The sequence below is a fragment of the Strix uralensis genome, chromosome 13, assembly GCF_047716275.1.
Source record: "Strix uralensis isolate ZFMK-TIS-50842 chromosome 13, bStrUra1, whole genome shotgun sequence".
Taxonomy (NCBI): Eukaryota; Metazoa; Chordata; class Aves; order Strigiformes; family Strigidae; genus Strix; species Strix uralensis.
In genome coordinates, this window is record NC_133984.1 from 5,565,044 (window position 1) to 5,580,135 (window position 15,092).

Consider the following 15,092-nt stretch of genomic DNA (forward strand, 5'->3'; position numbering starts at 1 on the left):
GAGAATCAGGCTGGCTTCTGCAAATTCCCAGAGGAAGATTGTTGCTTTTTATGGATGGGGGGGCATTTTTCCTTTAGCAGCTACCACATCTGGAATTCATATGGCACAGTGCCTCTTCCTGACAGAAACACCTACCTCTGCTTTGCAGGGTTCACCTGTTGCTAAAGGCAACAGTGAATCTATAACTGTAATGCGCAAGTTGAAAGTTTCCTGGCAAAGATAGAGAGAACCAGGCAGAGGTAGCAGCCCCTGATCTGTAATTACAGTGTGACTGTAGTCTAAGTAGTCTCTGCATCATATTTTTAGGTTGTAAGCACTCTGCCCAAACAAATATTCTCCTATTTAGTCTCTAGTTTTTAGAAGCTACATCGATGAAATCCTAGAACTTAGACTTGTTCTAGAGGCATGTTTGCTCCAGAAGCATGTGGCAAACACAGTGTTGGAATTTAGAACTAGAAATGAAAAAAACCCCACGTCTCTTTTGCTGCTACCTTTGTTCATGCTTGACTGCTTTTTTTTTTTTAATTAGTTGCAACACAAACCATGCAGGCTTTCATGGTACAATCTATACAGCTGATTAAAATATAGTAGGTCTTAAATGGTAAATTCTTCACTGTAGTCACAGATACATGCCATTTATGTTTGTGCACCTGTACATACAGAGAGAAGATAGTTATCTGTAAACGTGCAGGCCTTGCATTGTAGGGAAATCCCTCAACTGTTACTCTCCAAAACACAGGATCTTCCCTCCTGCCTAAATAAAAGGCTCCCAGGTGCAGCCTATGCCCAGACTGTTTCCAGCTACTGCATGGCCAAACCCTCAAACACCTCTATCCAGGCAGGTGCTAATCACAATAGTTAAGCGTGCATTGATCTGTGTCTGCAATCAATAATGTTTATGTGCGGGACCACAGGAGCTTGCTGTGGTCCATAGTTGCTAATAGATGCTAACTCCTTGTGTGCAGGAACAAAACTGTTAAGAAAAGTGTTTCGTTCCATCAGTTACAGCTAAACAGCTGATGAATCACTAAGGGAAGGTTGACAGGGTCCTCCTGTTCCCTTGCCTACAGCATGTGTTGCAGAGCAGGCAGGTAGAGAGCTTGGAGTTAGGGCTGGGCTTTGGTTTGTTGGCAAAGAAGAGAGAATGTTGGCTTCTGAGTTGTGAGAGGAGTTGAAGCAGCTTGATGCTGTGATCGTCGTTTAGGGGAGCCCTGGTGAATGAACATGGGTGTCAGAGGTGAGCTTTTGCATGTGGTGGTTTGTGTGACTGCTGCCAGCTGCACTGTCAAAGAAATACTCTGTTGGACTGTTCCAGTGTTGAGAATCAGTGTTCTTCTTGAGTATACAGGCCGTCACCGTGTTATCTGATCACTTCTGAAAGCTGCATTATTTAGTGGATTTATTCACATGGACTAAAAGATGTGAAATGTTTTTGTCACTTCTATTAGTTTTTGGGGAAAAAAATCTGCCTTTTAAAAAATACGTACAAAGAAGCTAACACCTATATGCTTTTTTATTTCATGGAGAGAAGAAATGTAATCAACAAAATCAAAGACTGCTGGAACCATTATTGTAGCAGAAAATTAAATTAGTTGTTAATTCTTTCATGGATGTAATTCTGGCCCCTGCAAATCCCTCCTTAGATATTTTGTATAAAGTGAGTAAAAATTCATGGCATGGATAAAAGCTTTGTCTATTTTATGAGCAACAGGCAAATGATCCAAATGGTGCTCATAAAGCAAATGGTTCTCAACTCTAAAAGGAGGAGAAATATATTTAAAAGCCACTAGAATGAACCATGAATAAAACCAACTCCTGTTTACAAAAAGGTGTTATTTACATGAAAGTTTTTTGATCCTACCCCCACCCCCAAATGGAGAGACTCACTACTTTTGTCTACTTTATAATACTAATAATAATTTTTTAAAAAAATACATTTTCTTGGGCTACTTACTGCTGTTCAGTGTTGAGAGCTGCTGTGGGATGTTTTATCAACAGAGAGAGTGAACAGTATAGCTGTGAGCACAGTTTCAGTGTGCAGGGCCAAAGAGTCAGTGAAGCAGAAAGTACCACATCTGGCCCCTGATATCACGAGATGAGAAGCTGGGACCTGTTAGCGGTCGGGCAATTTCACAGAGAGGTTATAGTCTGGGGGGAACAAGAAACAGTGCTTTTTGTGCAGAGGGAGGGACGGCTTTATGTTGCCTGTACTGCCATGGCTCTCATTTGCCTTATTTGTTCAAGGTTTCATCTTAGAAGCAGCCAGGTAGCTGAAAATTTTGAAATGAAAATGTTCAATTAGACAAAAAATGAAGAGCTGTAGTGCTTTGTCAGGCTCATTTCTTATTCTGTGGTGAGGTTTTTGTTCTTGGTTTTATGGTTCTGGTTTTTGGCTGTGATTTAATAAGTTCCTAGAGCAATATGACATTGACAACATGGGAATTCTTTTTCATGGCCATGCGTTTTAACTTGCAGATTTTTCTATCTTTTCCTGCAAACTCAGTGAATGGAAACTGATGTTACTGACTAGGAAATAAAGTTTGAGAGACTCATTCCGATAAATCTGGGACAAGACCTTTGCAGATAAGGAACATGTGTGGTAGTAGCTGCCCAGATAGAGTTGTCATTGGTTTACAAGCTTTATTTCGATGCTAAATACTTATGTATTCCTGTGGTTATGGGTTTTGCTGCTTTGCCTGATTAGACATTTAACTTCTAAATGACATTATAATCTCTATTTTTGTGGTCAGTTAGAAACAGGACAATTTAAAATCAAAGTAATCTGTGATTGTTTTAAATTTTTGAAGTTGCTGACACTATTTCAAAATCTGAATTTTGTGTGGTAGCGGCATGAAATAATATTGATCATGATGATTCTGATTCAGAAACAAATTGCTTTATTTTTTCAAATTTCTAGGAGGACAAATCCTAGAAAGAGAGAATAAGGACTTACCAAAATAAGGAAAAAGAACAATGATTATGGTTATATAGGTTAGAACTGCAGTAGTGGCAAATAGTGAGGTTTGCCAGCATGGCAGATACAACAACTCCCACTTTTCTGTTGCAGAGTATTTCTGATTTAAAACTTTTTTTTTTTGTGACTCTTACATCACTTTCTATTATATGTCTATCTGAAATACTGCATAGAAGTGATTCCTAGAGGTGTTCGACAGGATAAAATGTGAGAAGGTGGTCTTATTAATGCTGAAGCTTTTTATTTGTTTATTAAATGTAAGAACTCCCAAGTGCTCTCATCACTTAAGATAATGGCTAAAAAGCCAGGGTACAGTTGCATTAATTTTCCTGGCCCAAATGTAGCATAATTACTTTAATGAACACATTAATTTTTCCCCTTTCCTCATGCTCTTCCTCCTTCACAGTCCATGTTGTCACTGGAAACCCAGACAATGTTGACCCTCCAGCTTTATAGCTCTCCTCAGAGTTCTGTGAGGGTTAAATATCCAAGGACTAAGATTTGTCAGGCTCAGGTAGTGCACATTCATGTGTGTCTTACAAATAAGCAACATCTTGCACCAGTGTGGCTTTATTACCACCTGGTGTAACGGTGGTGCATTGCTACAACAATGAGCACGACAAGCAGGAGCAGTAAGATACAGACCAAGTGCAACCATTTGTCTCTCAAAACCAGAAGAGAAAAAGAATTTGTTTCCTCTTTTGCATCTGCAGTTTTATTTTCTCTTTGTTTGTGTGCAGAGCACAGTCCTCTTCTCTTTTTTCTTTTTTTCTTTTTTTAAGCAAAATTACTTTTTGTGGAAAGGCAAAAACACTCAGACTGAAATCTAATTACAAATGATAGAGTGTAGTATTTTTCAGCTGAATTTTAAAGAATCACTTTATAATCTTGGAACAGTGGATAACAACATCACTAATCCAATATTTTAACAGTAAATACGTTTGATGATGGGAATTGCTACACTAATCTTATATCCCTCCACAGTATAGTTAAGAAATCCACAGGGGGTTTTACTAATCAGTTTTTGTAAAGTAAATCAAGTCATGTAATTCTCGTTCCCTCTAAATGCCCAGCAACTGCAGGCAGAACCATGTGCAGTACTTTTTGTTCTTTTTGTCAGTTTTGTACCCTAATCTGCAGCCATCCTTTCCCCTTCGATGTGCAAGAAAGAGTCTTCTGGAGAGAAAAGTCTCCAAGCACCCTCTGACAGAGATGTCTTGTTAGGTGAGCTGGCAATTCATCTTGCTCCCCTCGCCGCCGTGCTGGGAAGGGATGGAGCCAGTCTGCCTCCTGCACACAGGGGAAGACCTGCCAGTATTAAATATAATCCAACCACATTCGCTACTATGCTTCTGGTACATATGGTTTAAGTCACTTAGTTTAGTTTTACTGACCACTGAGATATGTTGCAGTATAGCTTGTGCTTTTATTTTGTCTTAAAAAGCTGTCAAAAGTAAAATAGTTTTCTTTTTTTAAAGTACGAACAGAGTATTTTACATTAGGAAGAAATATTAACAACCATGGTTAAATATTTGAAGAGAAGCAACTAATAAGAATTCTGTGCATATTTTGTTCCCATAGTTCATGGGAACTGAATTATTTTTCATGAAGTCCTGGTGTGCTCTTTTTACTTACCTCACAGCTTCAGCCTTTAGGATTCAAAATCAGTGAAAATCAGAATGAAAGTGAAGCTTTATTCCTGACTCGGTGTCTTCAGTTTAGATACAAATCAGTCACCTAAATAGACTTATACAGTCTAGTTATACCCTGGTTATATTTAGTATTTAGAATCTGTGTGCTCAAAATATTCCCATTTTATTTGGTGCCTAAATAAATTTACATATGCCTCAAGTATATTTCTTATTTAATGGAACTTCAATTGTAATCCTAACACAAAAGACTTAGTAAATTAAAAAAAAAAATCCAGATCAGAGTAGAAGGTGGGGGATTCTAAATGCAATTAGAATTGCCTACATAAATATCTGAACTGTTTCTGAACATTCCAATCTTAAAACCTGGTATTTTGTCTCTCAAAATGGAGGCCTCACAAGCCAGAAGCCAGCTGTAAGCAGACAGTAGTTTTGGTCTTATTTGAGTACCAACAAGAATGAAATAGTATTTTATTAAGATATTTAAGAGAAAAACACACTTAGTTTTGAACTTTGATAGTAATTATAGTAGAAAGCCTAATAAACATTTAATCTTTCCAGCAGCAGCTAGTACAGTACCTGGCTGCCAAAAGGTACAAACTTGGCTCTTCACAGATAGCAACACTATTTCATTTTAGCTGTGTTTCTAAGTTATATTATGTAAGGTATTCCTGACATTCTAAACAAATGATGTATCCAGAAATCAGGTTACAGTTCTGGAAAGACAATTTATTAATTGGAAATGGGCATTAACCATTTCCTGTCTAGCAATTGTTTTCCCTGTTTTTTCCATTGAGTATACAATAGAAGAATAAACCAGTATATCAGCATACGTTGTGGCTGTATTAGGCCACTGGGATTATTTAACTGTAAATTTAAAAGTGAAGTTTAATGAAGAGATGTTTGCAAATAAACTTAATTATAATCTAAATAGAGACTTATTTTGCAGTGAAGCTGGTTTGCTTAAATAACCTGACCAACAGGAAGAACGCTATTAATCTAGTAAGATTTTGGTACATTTGACAGGCTTTCTATATATAAAAAAATGACTTTTTTTTTTTCAAGATCTAGTCTTGCTGTAGCATATGAGCATTGGAAATTAGTAGCTGATGTAGCTGAAAAGTCACTCATAGAAAATAAGGAAAAAAGCAGGATATCAAGAGTTGTGAGCATTGAATTTACTATTGATTTCAGCAGGGAAGACCATTGCAAAGGCAAAAAAATTCCAATTTCATTTAAGTTTATCTGTCTGTTTTCCAGACCAGCTCATGATTCTGTGAATAAAAATTCTCAATTTGAGCTAAGCTACAGCTCTCTTACAAGTTAATTAAAATAAATGAGAACCCTACAGACAGTTTCCATACAGTTTACTCTGAATATTTTCAGGCCTTTAGCTGTCCAGAAGCAGAAAGCCGGTCGCTTTGGGGGTGGTATCTCTGAGGACAGGCACTTGTGTGTTCATCTCTGTCAGATTGTTCCATGTATTTTCAGAACTCAAATGTCAAAGCTGCTGACTGGAAAATTGGGGGATAGCAAAGGTTTCAGGTCCTTACTACCTTGAAATCTTTTCTGAGTCATCCACCAAGACTTTGAAGAAGATCTTTTCCTTTTTTGTCCGCGATGACAGCGATGTTGTCTGCCTCATTTTTTTGGCTTCAACTGTTAAATCTTTTCTTTCCTCTTGCTTCTGATATGTCAGCATTGTTATTATGGACTTGAACAGGGATGTAAATGAGGAAGGAATTGGTAACAGGAGCAGGGAGCTCAGCTGTAGAGCATCACCTGGAAATTCAGCCCAGTGTGCACAAAAACAGGTAACCCCAGAAAGCCTCCTGTCAGTGTGCATCCTACTGGAGCTGCAGGAGGGAGCTGTACTGCTCAACGCAGGCAGTTGATTTATTTGCCATTACCATACGCTGACTTGGAGGAGATGGGGTACTCAGTAGTGAAATATCCAATGACATTGTTTAAAAAGAGCAGGTAGACAGCTACTCCTTCATCTTGTGAGATGCGGAAAGTCCTGTCAGTGTCTAAGTAAATCACCACAGGCCTGCTTTCAGAAAATGTAGATGAGATCTTTGAGGTACTTAGTTATCTATGGGGATGCTCAGAACAGCTTTCCTCCCCACTGTATTTCTTCTGCCATCACCTCTATTTGGTGAGAAACCAGAGATGTCCACATTATTTAGGAGAAAACACCCAAGTATCGAAATCATTAAATTGCATCAGACTGTAACTTACTTGCTCTGAGCTGTGCTCAACATGCATAAATCTTAAAACAGAAAGCATAAACGAGGCGTGATTCATTGAGGTGTCCGTTTTCCCAGTGTCCAGCTCGCTGTCACTTGCACATCAGTCAGCTGTAATGTCAGGCGGGAGCTGTGCACAGGAACAGATCCATCCTCTTCACTTCTGCAGCTGGTGGATGTATTTATGCATCTCGGAGTAAGAGGAGTGGTCTGAAAAGCTTTTGGAAAACAGGAACGTAATAAAAGCTTTCTGGTGTTGTGTTTTAAACCTTAGAAATGGTATTGGCTTCAGCATGGACCTTTGCATGGAGAGTGACTCTTTGAGGGAAAGCTCTTGGAAGTGTTGGGCTTTCAACTGTCTGTTAATCTCCTGAGGAGATTATGCTTTTAGGAAACTGTTAACTACTTTTTCCTGTTGGTGGTGTTTTTGTTTGGTGGTGGCATGTTTGGTTTTGGTTGGTTGGGGTTTTTCTACTATAAACTTTTACAACGCTTAATAAGAACATTATGTCTTTCCTCCTGATGGATCAGCGATGCAAATTTTATCTTCCTGGATAGCAGACACTGGCAGTACTGTAAAGTCTTGTCACAGGGAGTAACAGAAGTAGGCGTGTGAGCTGTTCACCTGGATATGTCCATCCTGGTCACCATTCTGTTACACTGATTGTTTTCCTATTGATTATGATGGAAAAAGACTGAAACCCAGTGTTAGCTTTCAGGTACCGGTACACGTTGACCAAACCATAGTTCGTATATCTTCAATGTTGAAAATAGCTTTGGACTGCATTTAATTAACTGAAATGGGATATTATTGTGTATCTGTAGCAGAGACGGTGGCTCTGGATTGCTGTTGCCAGGTCACTTACCCTCTCAGTTAGTTTCTCAGCTATGAAAACAGTTGTTTTTCTTGAAGGATATTTTTATGGGCTGATTAATTTTTTGGCTGCAAATTATTGCATATAAAGCAGATACACTGCAAGTTGATGCCCCAATGGCTATATGGTAATGGATATTATGTATCCATTCAAAGCCCAGATGAGATTAACACCACTGTTCTCTCCATCTGCCTTTGAGAAAGAATCCAACAAATAACGAGGCATATAAGGGAAGATTATCACATTATATTCAGCATTTACGGGGTGCATATTAATTATTGCAGGGAGACAGGCGCCCACTCAGAGTGGGTAGGTGCTGCTGAGGGTGCCTGTGTTGAACTTTGTTAAACCAGAGCAGCATTGGCCTTGAAGGTGGACACTTCCCACTCCTTGGGCTGTGCCTCGTGGGCTCACTGGCAAGCAAAGCTGCACAGTGCTTCTTGTTAATATTTTATTGGTTATCTTTATCTAAAAGGGATTGCAAAATAAGGAGGGGGTAAATAAAAAAAAAAAAAAAAAAAGTGGTGTGGAGGTTTTGCCTATTCTGATAGCTTTTGATTGCAGATTCTGATGCTGAGCTGGGAGTGACAGAGTCCAGCCTGGCCACATGGCTGCCTTGCATGTGCCCCCTGATCTACATCCAAGTGTCTGTGCAGTATGTAGGGAAGCAAGTGTGTCTTCTCATTATTAGTTCAACAAATAAGACCTTCTTCCAGATCTCTTCCTTCTGTGCTGCATGTTCTCCCATCTCATATTCCTGCAAAGAAGGAGCAGTTACTGATTTTCAAGCCATTTCTGTCCATCTGACTGAGCCTGCTCCATCATCTTCCAGCAGCACCGTTTCTTGTAACAGTTGGTGACAAGTTACAGGGGGTCTGAAAAAGATGGTGGCCTGGAATCAATTGCTACTGAAATGGCATATCCAGCCTGCAGTCTGCCTGCTTCTAACTGAAGGACACAGATGAACAACATAGTTTATGTGCTAACTCTGAACATGCTTAAAATAGATTTGTATAATACAGTATTTGTCTTCTTTTAGAAATGAAAATATTTTTGTTTAGCAATTAACTCTGCTTTGATGGTGAAAGGTAGTTCTTTGGTATATATCATTCTTCCTGTGTATGAATTTCTTCATTTGGAAGGCTCCTACAACATTCTCCCATGCTGTTATGAATACAAATTTTATAAACTGGTTCTAATTGATTTGTTTGTTTATGGAGCTAAATTAGAGAAATGCCATTAGAAAATAATGCCAGGTTTGAGATAGTAGATGGTGCTGCAGACCAAGACTGTAGTTTGGAAAATGATGATCAAAACTTTACATTTTGTCTTTGTTTTGAAATGCCTCTATGCTTTCCCAAATACCACACAAGAATAGTAAAAATATTTATTGTGCATTATGCTAGTTTTCTAACTCTAACAGAGATTAGAAGTCGCTCAGACCCCGAAAGAAATTAATGTTGCAAACGCTGTGACAGTGGTTGGTGTTAGGAGTATAATTCATCATCCCTGAAAAGATGCATATACTGCTGCTTTGTTTTTAAATCCATAAATTTTCACCAGTAGCACAGTACTTTGTAATGTGATGAATTTCTCTATATGGCTGCAATGTGGATGGTGCAAATTATGAACCAAGGGAGAAATTGTCCTTTATGTTTTATTTGTCATGCCCTCTCTTTGGGCTACTGTTCTCCTTTAGGATTTTATTGTAAATTCCTCTTCACTCTTGGGCAGACTCATGTTAAATAGTCAAGTTACCACAAATTGCCACCACTTGTGAAGCTTTCTCTCCTGAAGTGCTCACAAGCAGTTATTGCAATGGCCAAGGTTAGTTCTAGGCACTCATTTTTAAAGTTCAAGGTGTTTAGGGCAGCGTCATCCTAAGCTGAAGTACTAACAATTCCCAATATGGGAACATTTTTATTACTACATTGTTTATCTGGTAACGTTCTAAACTTACATTTTTACTCTCCTAATTGCTGTAGTTCTTGGGTCTGTGGTTCAGATAACATGATAAAATACCATCTACTTTATTCTATATGTTTAATACAGAACATATGTTTGCTAGAGGGTCTTGAACAGCTTTCCAGGTATTTCTGTGCAACCTGACTGTGGACTGTAAGCATCCATTTCCTTGGTTTACTGGGGAAAAAAACCTTTGTTTGAACTGTAGCAGCACTGACCAGGTAGAGAGTGGGAAGTATAAGGAGCGTGTTGTCTGCCCTGGAGCTGAGATGTATGTCTTACACTTATGTTGGTTTGTGATGGCTTTTCATCAGGATAATAGCCAGTATTGATGGATCAACATGCAGTACAGAATGCTTTTAAAATGGATTCAGTCTTTTTATATATTTTGCTATCTCTCACTTCACACGTGTGCCGTTGCCTAGCCAGCATTCCACAGACCGAAGGGTTGTTTTAGCAGGTATGTCAGTGGTGGGCCATGCCCGTAATCGGTGTAAGCATACTGACAGAAATGAGTACAGTAAACCTGATTCTTCTTCTGTTCACTAATTTTACACAAATAAGTCAAAGTATGGAAGTATTACTTATGAATTTGTATCTTCTTGTTTTGTGGAAAAAAATGTGGTCTAAAACTGGTGGCTTGTTTTGCTTTGAGAATTCTATTACTTAAGGCCTCTAGAAAATTTTGTGGGGTTTTTTTTTTTTTCCTTTTCTGAAAAGAAGTGCACTCTCTATAATCAAAGATGAATCATAAAGTTGTTTGTCCGTTCTCATGTATTTCATTGGCTTTTACTTGCTTTTTTCTTCCACTTTTCCCTATAGGAAAACCTCTTCTTTGCAATGATCCTCTGTCATGTGCATGTTACAGTTTTCTCCTTCCAGATTTTGTTTTTGAACATTAAGGATCATTTCTGAAGATCTGTAAAACCTTTGCTATCCACAGTGGATTTTTACGATTTGTATCTGCCAGTTTTACTTCCCTGCTCAGCAGCCTGCCTGTGAGGTGATGGGACAAGGCAGGCAGGTCTCAGCGAGAACAAGGCTCTTGGTGCTTTTGAATTCTGTTCGATTTTGCTTTAACTGTTTTCGTATATATGTCTAACACACAGATCTTTGTCTGTTTAAGTAAAAGTAATGATGCTTTATGATCTGTTTCATTCTCTCTATTTCAGGATTTACAAGTTTTGTGACTCAGAAGCATCTGAACTTTTTTTAAAGAGGAGCAGTGAGAGGGACTAGCTTGCTTTATTTCTTTTTCAGAACACAGCTAAAATGGAAGGCTTCTGGGCTTGGCAGTTTTACAGCAACTTGATAAAATAAAAATAATCGTGCCATCACTATTTTATCTTTCTTCTTTCAGATGTGCTTCCTTCAGAATTGCTTCTTTCTTTCATATTTGTGGAACTGTGCTTGGCAGAGTGGCAGTCTGTTCACAAGCTCTGCCAAGTTGAGGATTTGAGAGAAAGTAAACAACTCAGTTGGAAACATGGATAGCAAGTGTTGCATAGACTTTAAGAAGCAGAGATATGCTGCTGTATTATACAAGAGTTCACTTAATGGAAAAATGCTGTTCTCCTCTTAGAAGGAATGAATCTCTCTTGCTAGCCATTGTAAAGTAAGCCAGTCGTGCCTGACAACTGCACCCTGTTTGGACAACTTCTCTATCAAGTTTTTTATAGCACTTTTCCTGAATGAGAAAAAATCATTTTTGCCCCTCAGAACATAAACCAATATTTATAAGGAATAAATCTGCATGCTAGAACTAACTAGAGAGAGCTGATAGAAGGAGCTGGAAGATATCTGAGAGAGCTGTGAGATGGGCAGTTATTGAAGTCTTTTCCTACATATGAAATAGTCGCTCCTCACATATTCCTCAGATATTAGTTTACTTGCTAGTGATATTTATTCTGTGAGCTACAAGTCCATTAATGATACTTCACAAAACAGTACTCAGGCCCTGACAGATTTCAGTTTCTGCAAACAGGCATAATTTAACTCAGCTGCTTCTCAAGTAATTTGTGTATTGCTCCTACCCTGGCCAAAATACCAAACAGTGAGATGAAAGACTGTTCCTAATTATCTTCCTAAAGAGGAGGTGGGTCTTCACTTTTTAGAAACATCTTAAAAATTTGCCTAGTGCAGTTTTCCCAAAGCAGAAAGATTGCTGTTAGAGATTCCTCTCTGCCCCCTTCCCCTACTTCTGCACTGTTCCTATGCAGGCTTTAACTCCCTCTTTTGTATCTCCACACTCAGAGATAGGTGGTGCTCAGAATAGACCCCAGAATTATTACTACTTTTTTTTTTTTATTTTTAAAAAAGGGATGAGTTTTACCTATAGCTGTGCTTCACTGAAAGAACTTAGCAGAAGTTGTTCTCATTAACTTTTTTCATTGATACTGCTTTGCTTTGGAAACCTAGGAATGTGACTGACACCATACATTTAAATAGTGTATATTAATTGCACTCATATCAGAATTATTGGCAGGCATAATTTAAATTGTTGGAAAGTATAACTACCACCTTTTTGGATAGGAAAATTCCCATTCCACTGAAGTAGTGTCTTGAGAGATTGTATTTTTAAATGAGGTGAGCATAGGAATATTTTAAATGTTTTTTAATAACTACCAAAACAGTTATATTGGTCCTTATTCAGTGATCCTCATTCTCAAAAAAAACTAAGCTGCCTTAGAAGGCAAGGGTGGCAGTCACAATGATAAGGAGAGAGATATAGAATGAAGAGGAGGTACAAAATAGCTTATGTGATATCGCAAGCAGACACAGCATAAACCTGTGTTGGTATGTGTGAACATACAAAACAATATGTACAGCAGAAGACCAAACAAACATAGCTGCGGAAAATAAATGCTTCTGAATAAGTTTGTTTACCTATGATAGATGTGTTGTCAACCTGCTGCAGCTAAAAGCTAAATACATGAGTTGGAGAGAAAAAAAAAAAATCCAATTGAACAAAATCAATCATTGGGGTATAGGCTATTAAATGTTGACAAGTGGTAAAGGCTGGTTCTACTGCTCTAAAACTTTTGGGGATAGCAAAGCACCTTTGAGTAAACTTACACTCCTTAAATCAAAAATGAAAGTTCGTTGTTTTCTTTCATGGCATTATATGTCAGGGGCCGGTATTCTCAGAGACTGTTACAGAGTGTGAAATTACTGGTTTCCTTGGTTCTTTATATTTCTGACCTTGCGATCTTGATCATTACAGTCTATCCATCTGGCAGAACTGCAGAGTTCAGAAAGAGTTTAGATTCTGTGACAATAAAAATCTCATCTATTTTTTTTTTAGTTAAATAATGAGCAGTACTGTTTATGCAAAGTGGAAGTCAGGTAACTGTGATTCATTTCACTCTATAGGGAACATTGCACAAAAAATCCACACAGCTCCTTCATTTGTTTTTCTTCTATAGCCAAAGAATTTGCCACACAATTGCATGAAAATGCAAACTGAAGTCTTAAGGAGACAATATTTCAGACTCTTTGGAATTGCTTTCTTTAAAATAACAAAGCTCCCATTGATTTCTACTTCCCCAATATGTTTTAGACTATAAGGTTTAAATTGTTTAAATTTATATAGAAAATAGGGAGAATAGACAAGGTGTGTTAACAGTCTGGAGACACAGGGCTTCAGTTGCATGTTTCTGTGTGCATTGATCTGACTGTTATTTGGTGGTTCTGCCACTTTCTGAGGGCTGAGGACTAATGATCAGCACTTGCTGGAAGAATGAAAGGCAGCTGGTAACCAAATTTAACTGTGACAGCCTGCTGGCATCTTCTCTTATCAATGCCTAGGAAATGCACTTCTTTTTATGCCAGTCAATGCTGGAATAAACTGAGGGGTGCTAAGTGATGAACAGTAGTCATACTTTCTTCAAAGTTTTCACTTTATAGATCTACAAGGAAGAAACACTAAAACAAAGAACAAAAACCCAACAAGTCTACTCCTACTGCTGGTGAATTTTTCAAAAAGATTATTTAATCTCCCTTGTAATTTGTGTCCTCTTGCTGTTTTTCCTCTGAGATACAGTGTTGGGGTATCAGAACACATATGGCATCTAAGCTTTTGACACACACTCTTGTGGCTGCATTGGACTGAACAAAATAGCAGGTCTCAGATCCGGAAGGGAAACCGCCTTTGGTCACTCCTAAGCCTCGTCTGATCTTTTGGTCAGCTTCTATGGCAGGAGGACAGGTGGGTGTAAAAAGCACTTGCTTAAATAATTATTGTAGTATTCTTCTGAATGTTCTTCTGTCGGGGTGCTTGCCTTAGAGTTAGTGACAGTTCCCTAACACAAAGAAGAAATTGCCTCCAAATAAAAGTGTACTGGAAGTGATCAATCTTCCATAGCTGCAGTAAGCTATTGGAACAGAAAGCAAAAGGTAATATTGTATGTTATATGGCCTATTACTGACTTCTAGGCATTACTACAGAGCAGTCAAGGCTTCTTTGTGCAGTGGAAAGAACTAAATGTATAACTGCTAATTAAGCCTAGACAAAATACATTTTATAGTGTGTTTGCTATAGGTAACATCATATGGCTGTGGCAGACTTTATGGGGAAATTAAGGCCAAATGTAGAAACGGCACTGCTGCTGTACATGTGGTAGTTTTCCTTAGAAACAAATAACAAGAAATATTCTTGTTGACCTTACCTGCTGCGATGGGGTGTGAGGTAGAAGGAGGTTTTCAAATGCTAGTTGCTGTTTTAAGGATTTTCCAGTTTAGTTGTAGATGCTGGTGAAGTTAGTAAGGAGATGCAGAAGTGCAGATATCTTTTGCCTCTTCAGCTACGAGAGTGGTAACAACCCATTTTATGACATGCTATCCCTACAGAAGACATATGAGAATTGAATAATGTGAATAGATCCAAAATGGTTTCTGTCTGAAGAGAGCTTTAAATGCTCCCACAGCCAATAGGTGGGTCCCTACTGCTTTTGGAGGTGGGTGACAAATTCCTCAGTGCCTTAAGAAGGATCAAGTCGGGACAATAACAAGTTGTTTTTGACATGAAAAAATAACAAAACTGAGAAACACACACTGTTAAAATCTTGTTATCTTCAGCATTGTTAGTAAAGCTATAGTTAAAAAGGCAACTGCAAAGCACTGAGTGGGAAGAGTGGCCAGCTGGGAGGTGGCCCAAGAGAGCACCTCATGGCAGGAGTATATCTGTTGGGTATCCACATACCCTTTCCTGAAGATGTGAGTGTGTGTTACCCAGAAATATTTGCAGTCCCTGTGTGTTTAATGGAACCTAAGATAATTTACAAATCTACTTACAAATTCTTTGGTTTAAAACCTTTCATTGGATTTTGTATTTGTTTGAATTCTTTTTCTTCTGTTACCTTGTTGATGAAATTTTATCTTC

The 15,092-nt window shown here is 38.3% G+C and overlaps 1 protein-coding gene across 2 annotated transcripts in view; it reads left to right on the forward strand.

Annotated features, from left to right (window-relative positions):
* PCDH11X (protocadherin 11 X-linked) overlaps nucleotides 1-15,092 on the forward strand; it is a 515,112-nt gene that overhangs the window by 253,796 nt on the left and 246,224 nt on the right. The gene's annotated exons all lie outside the window — the stretch shown is intronic.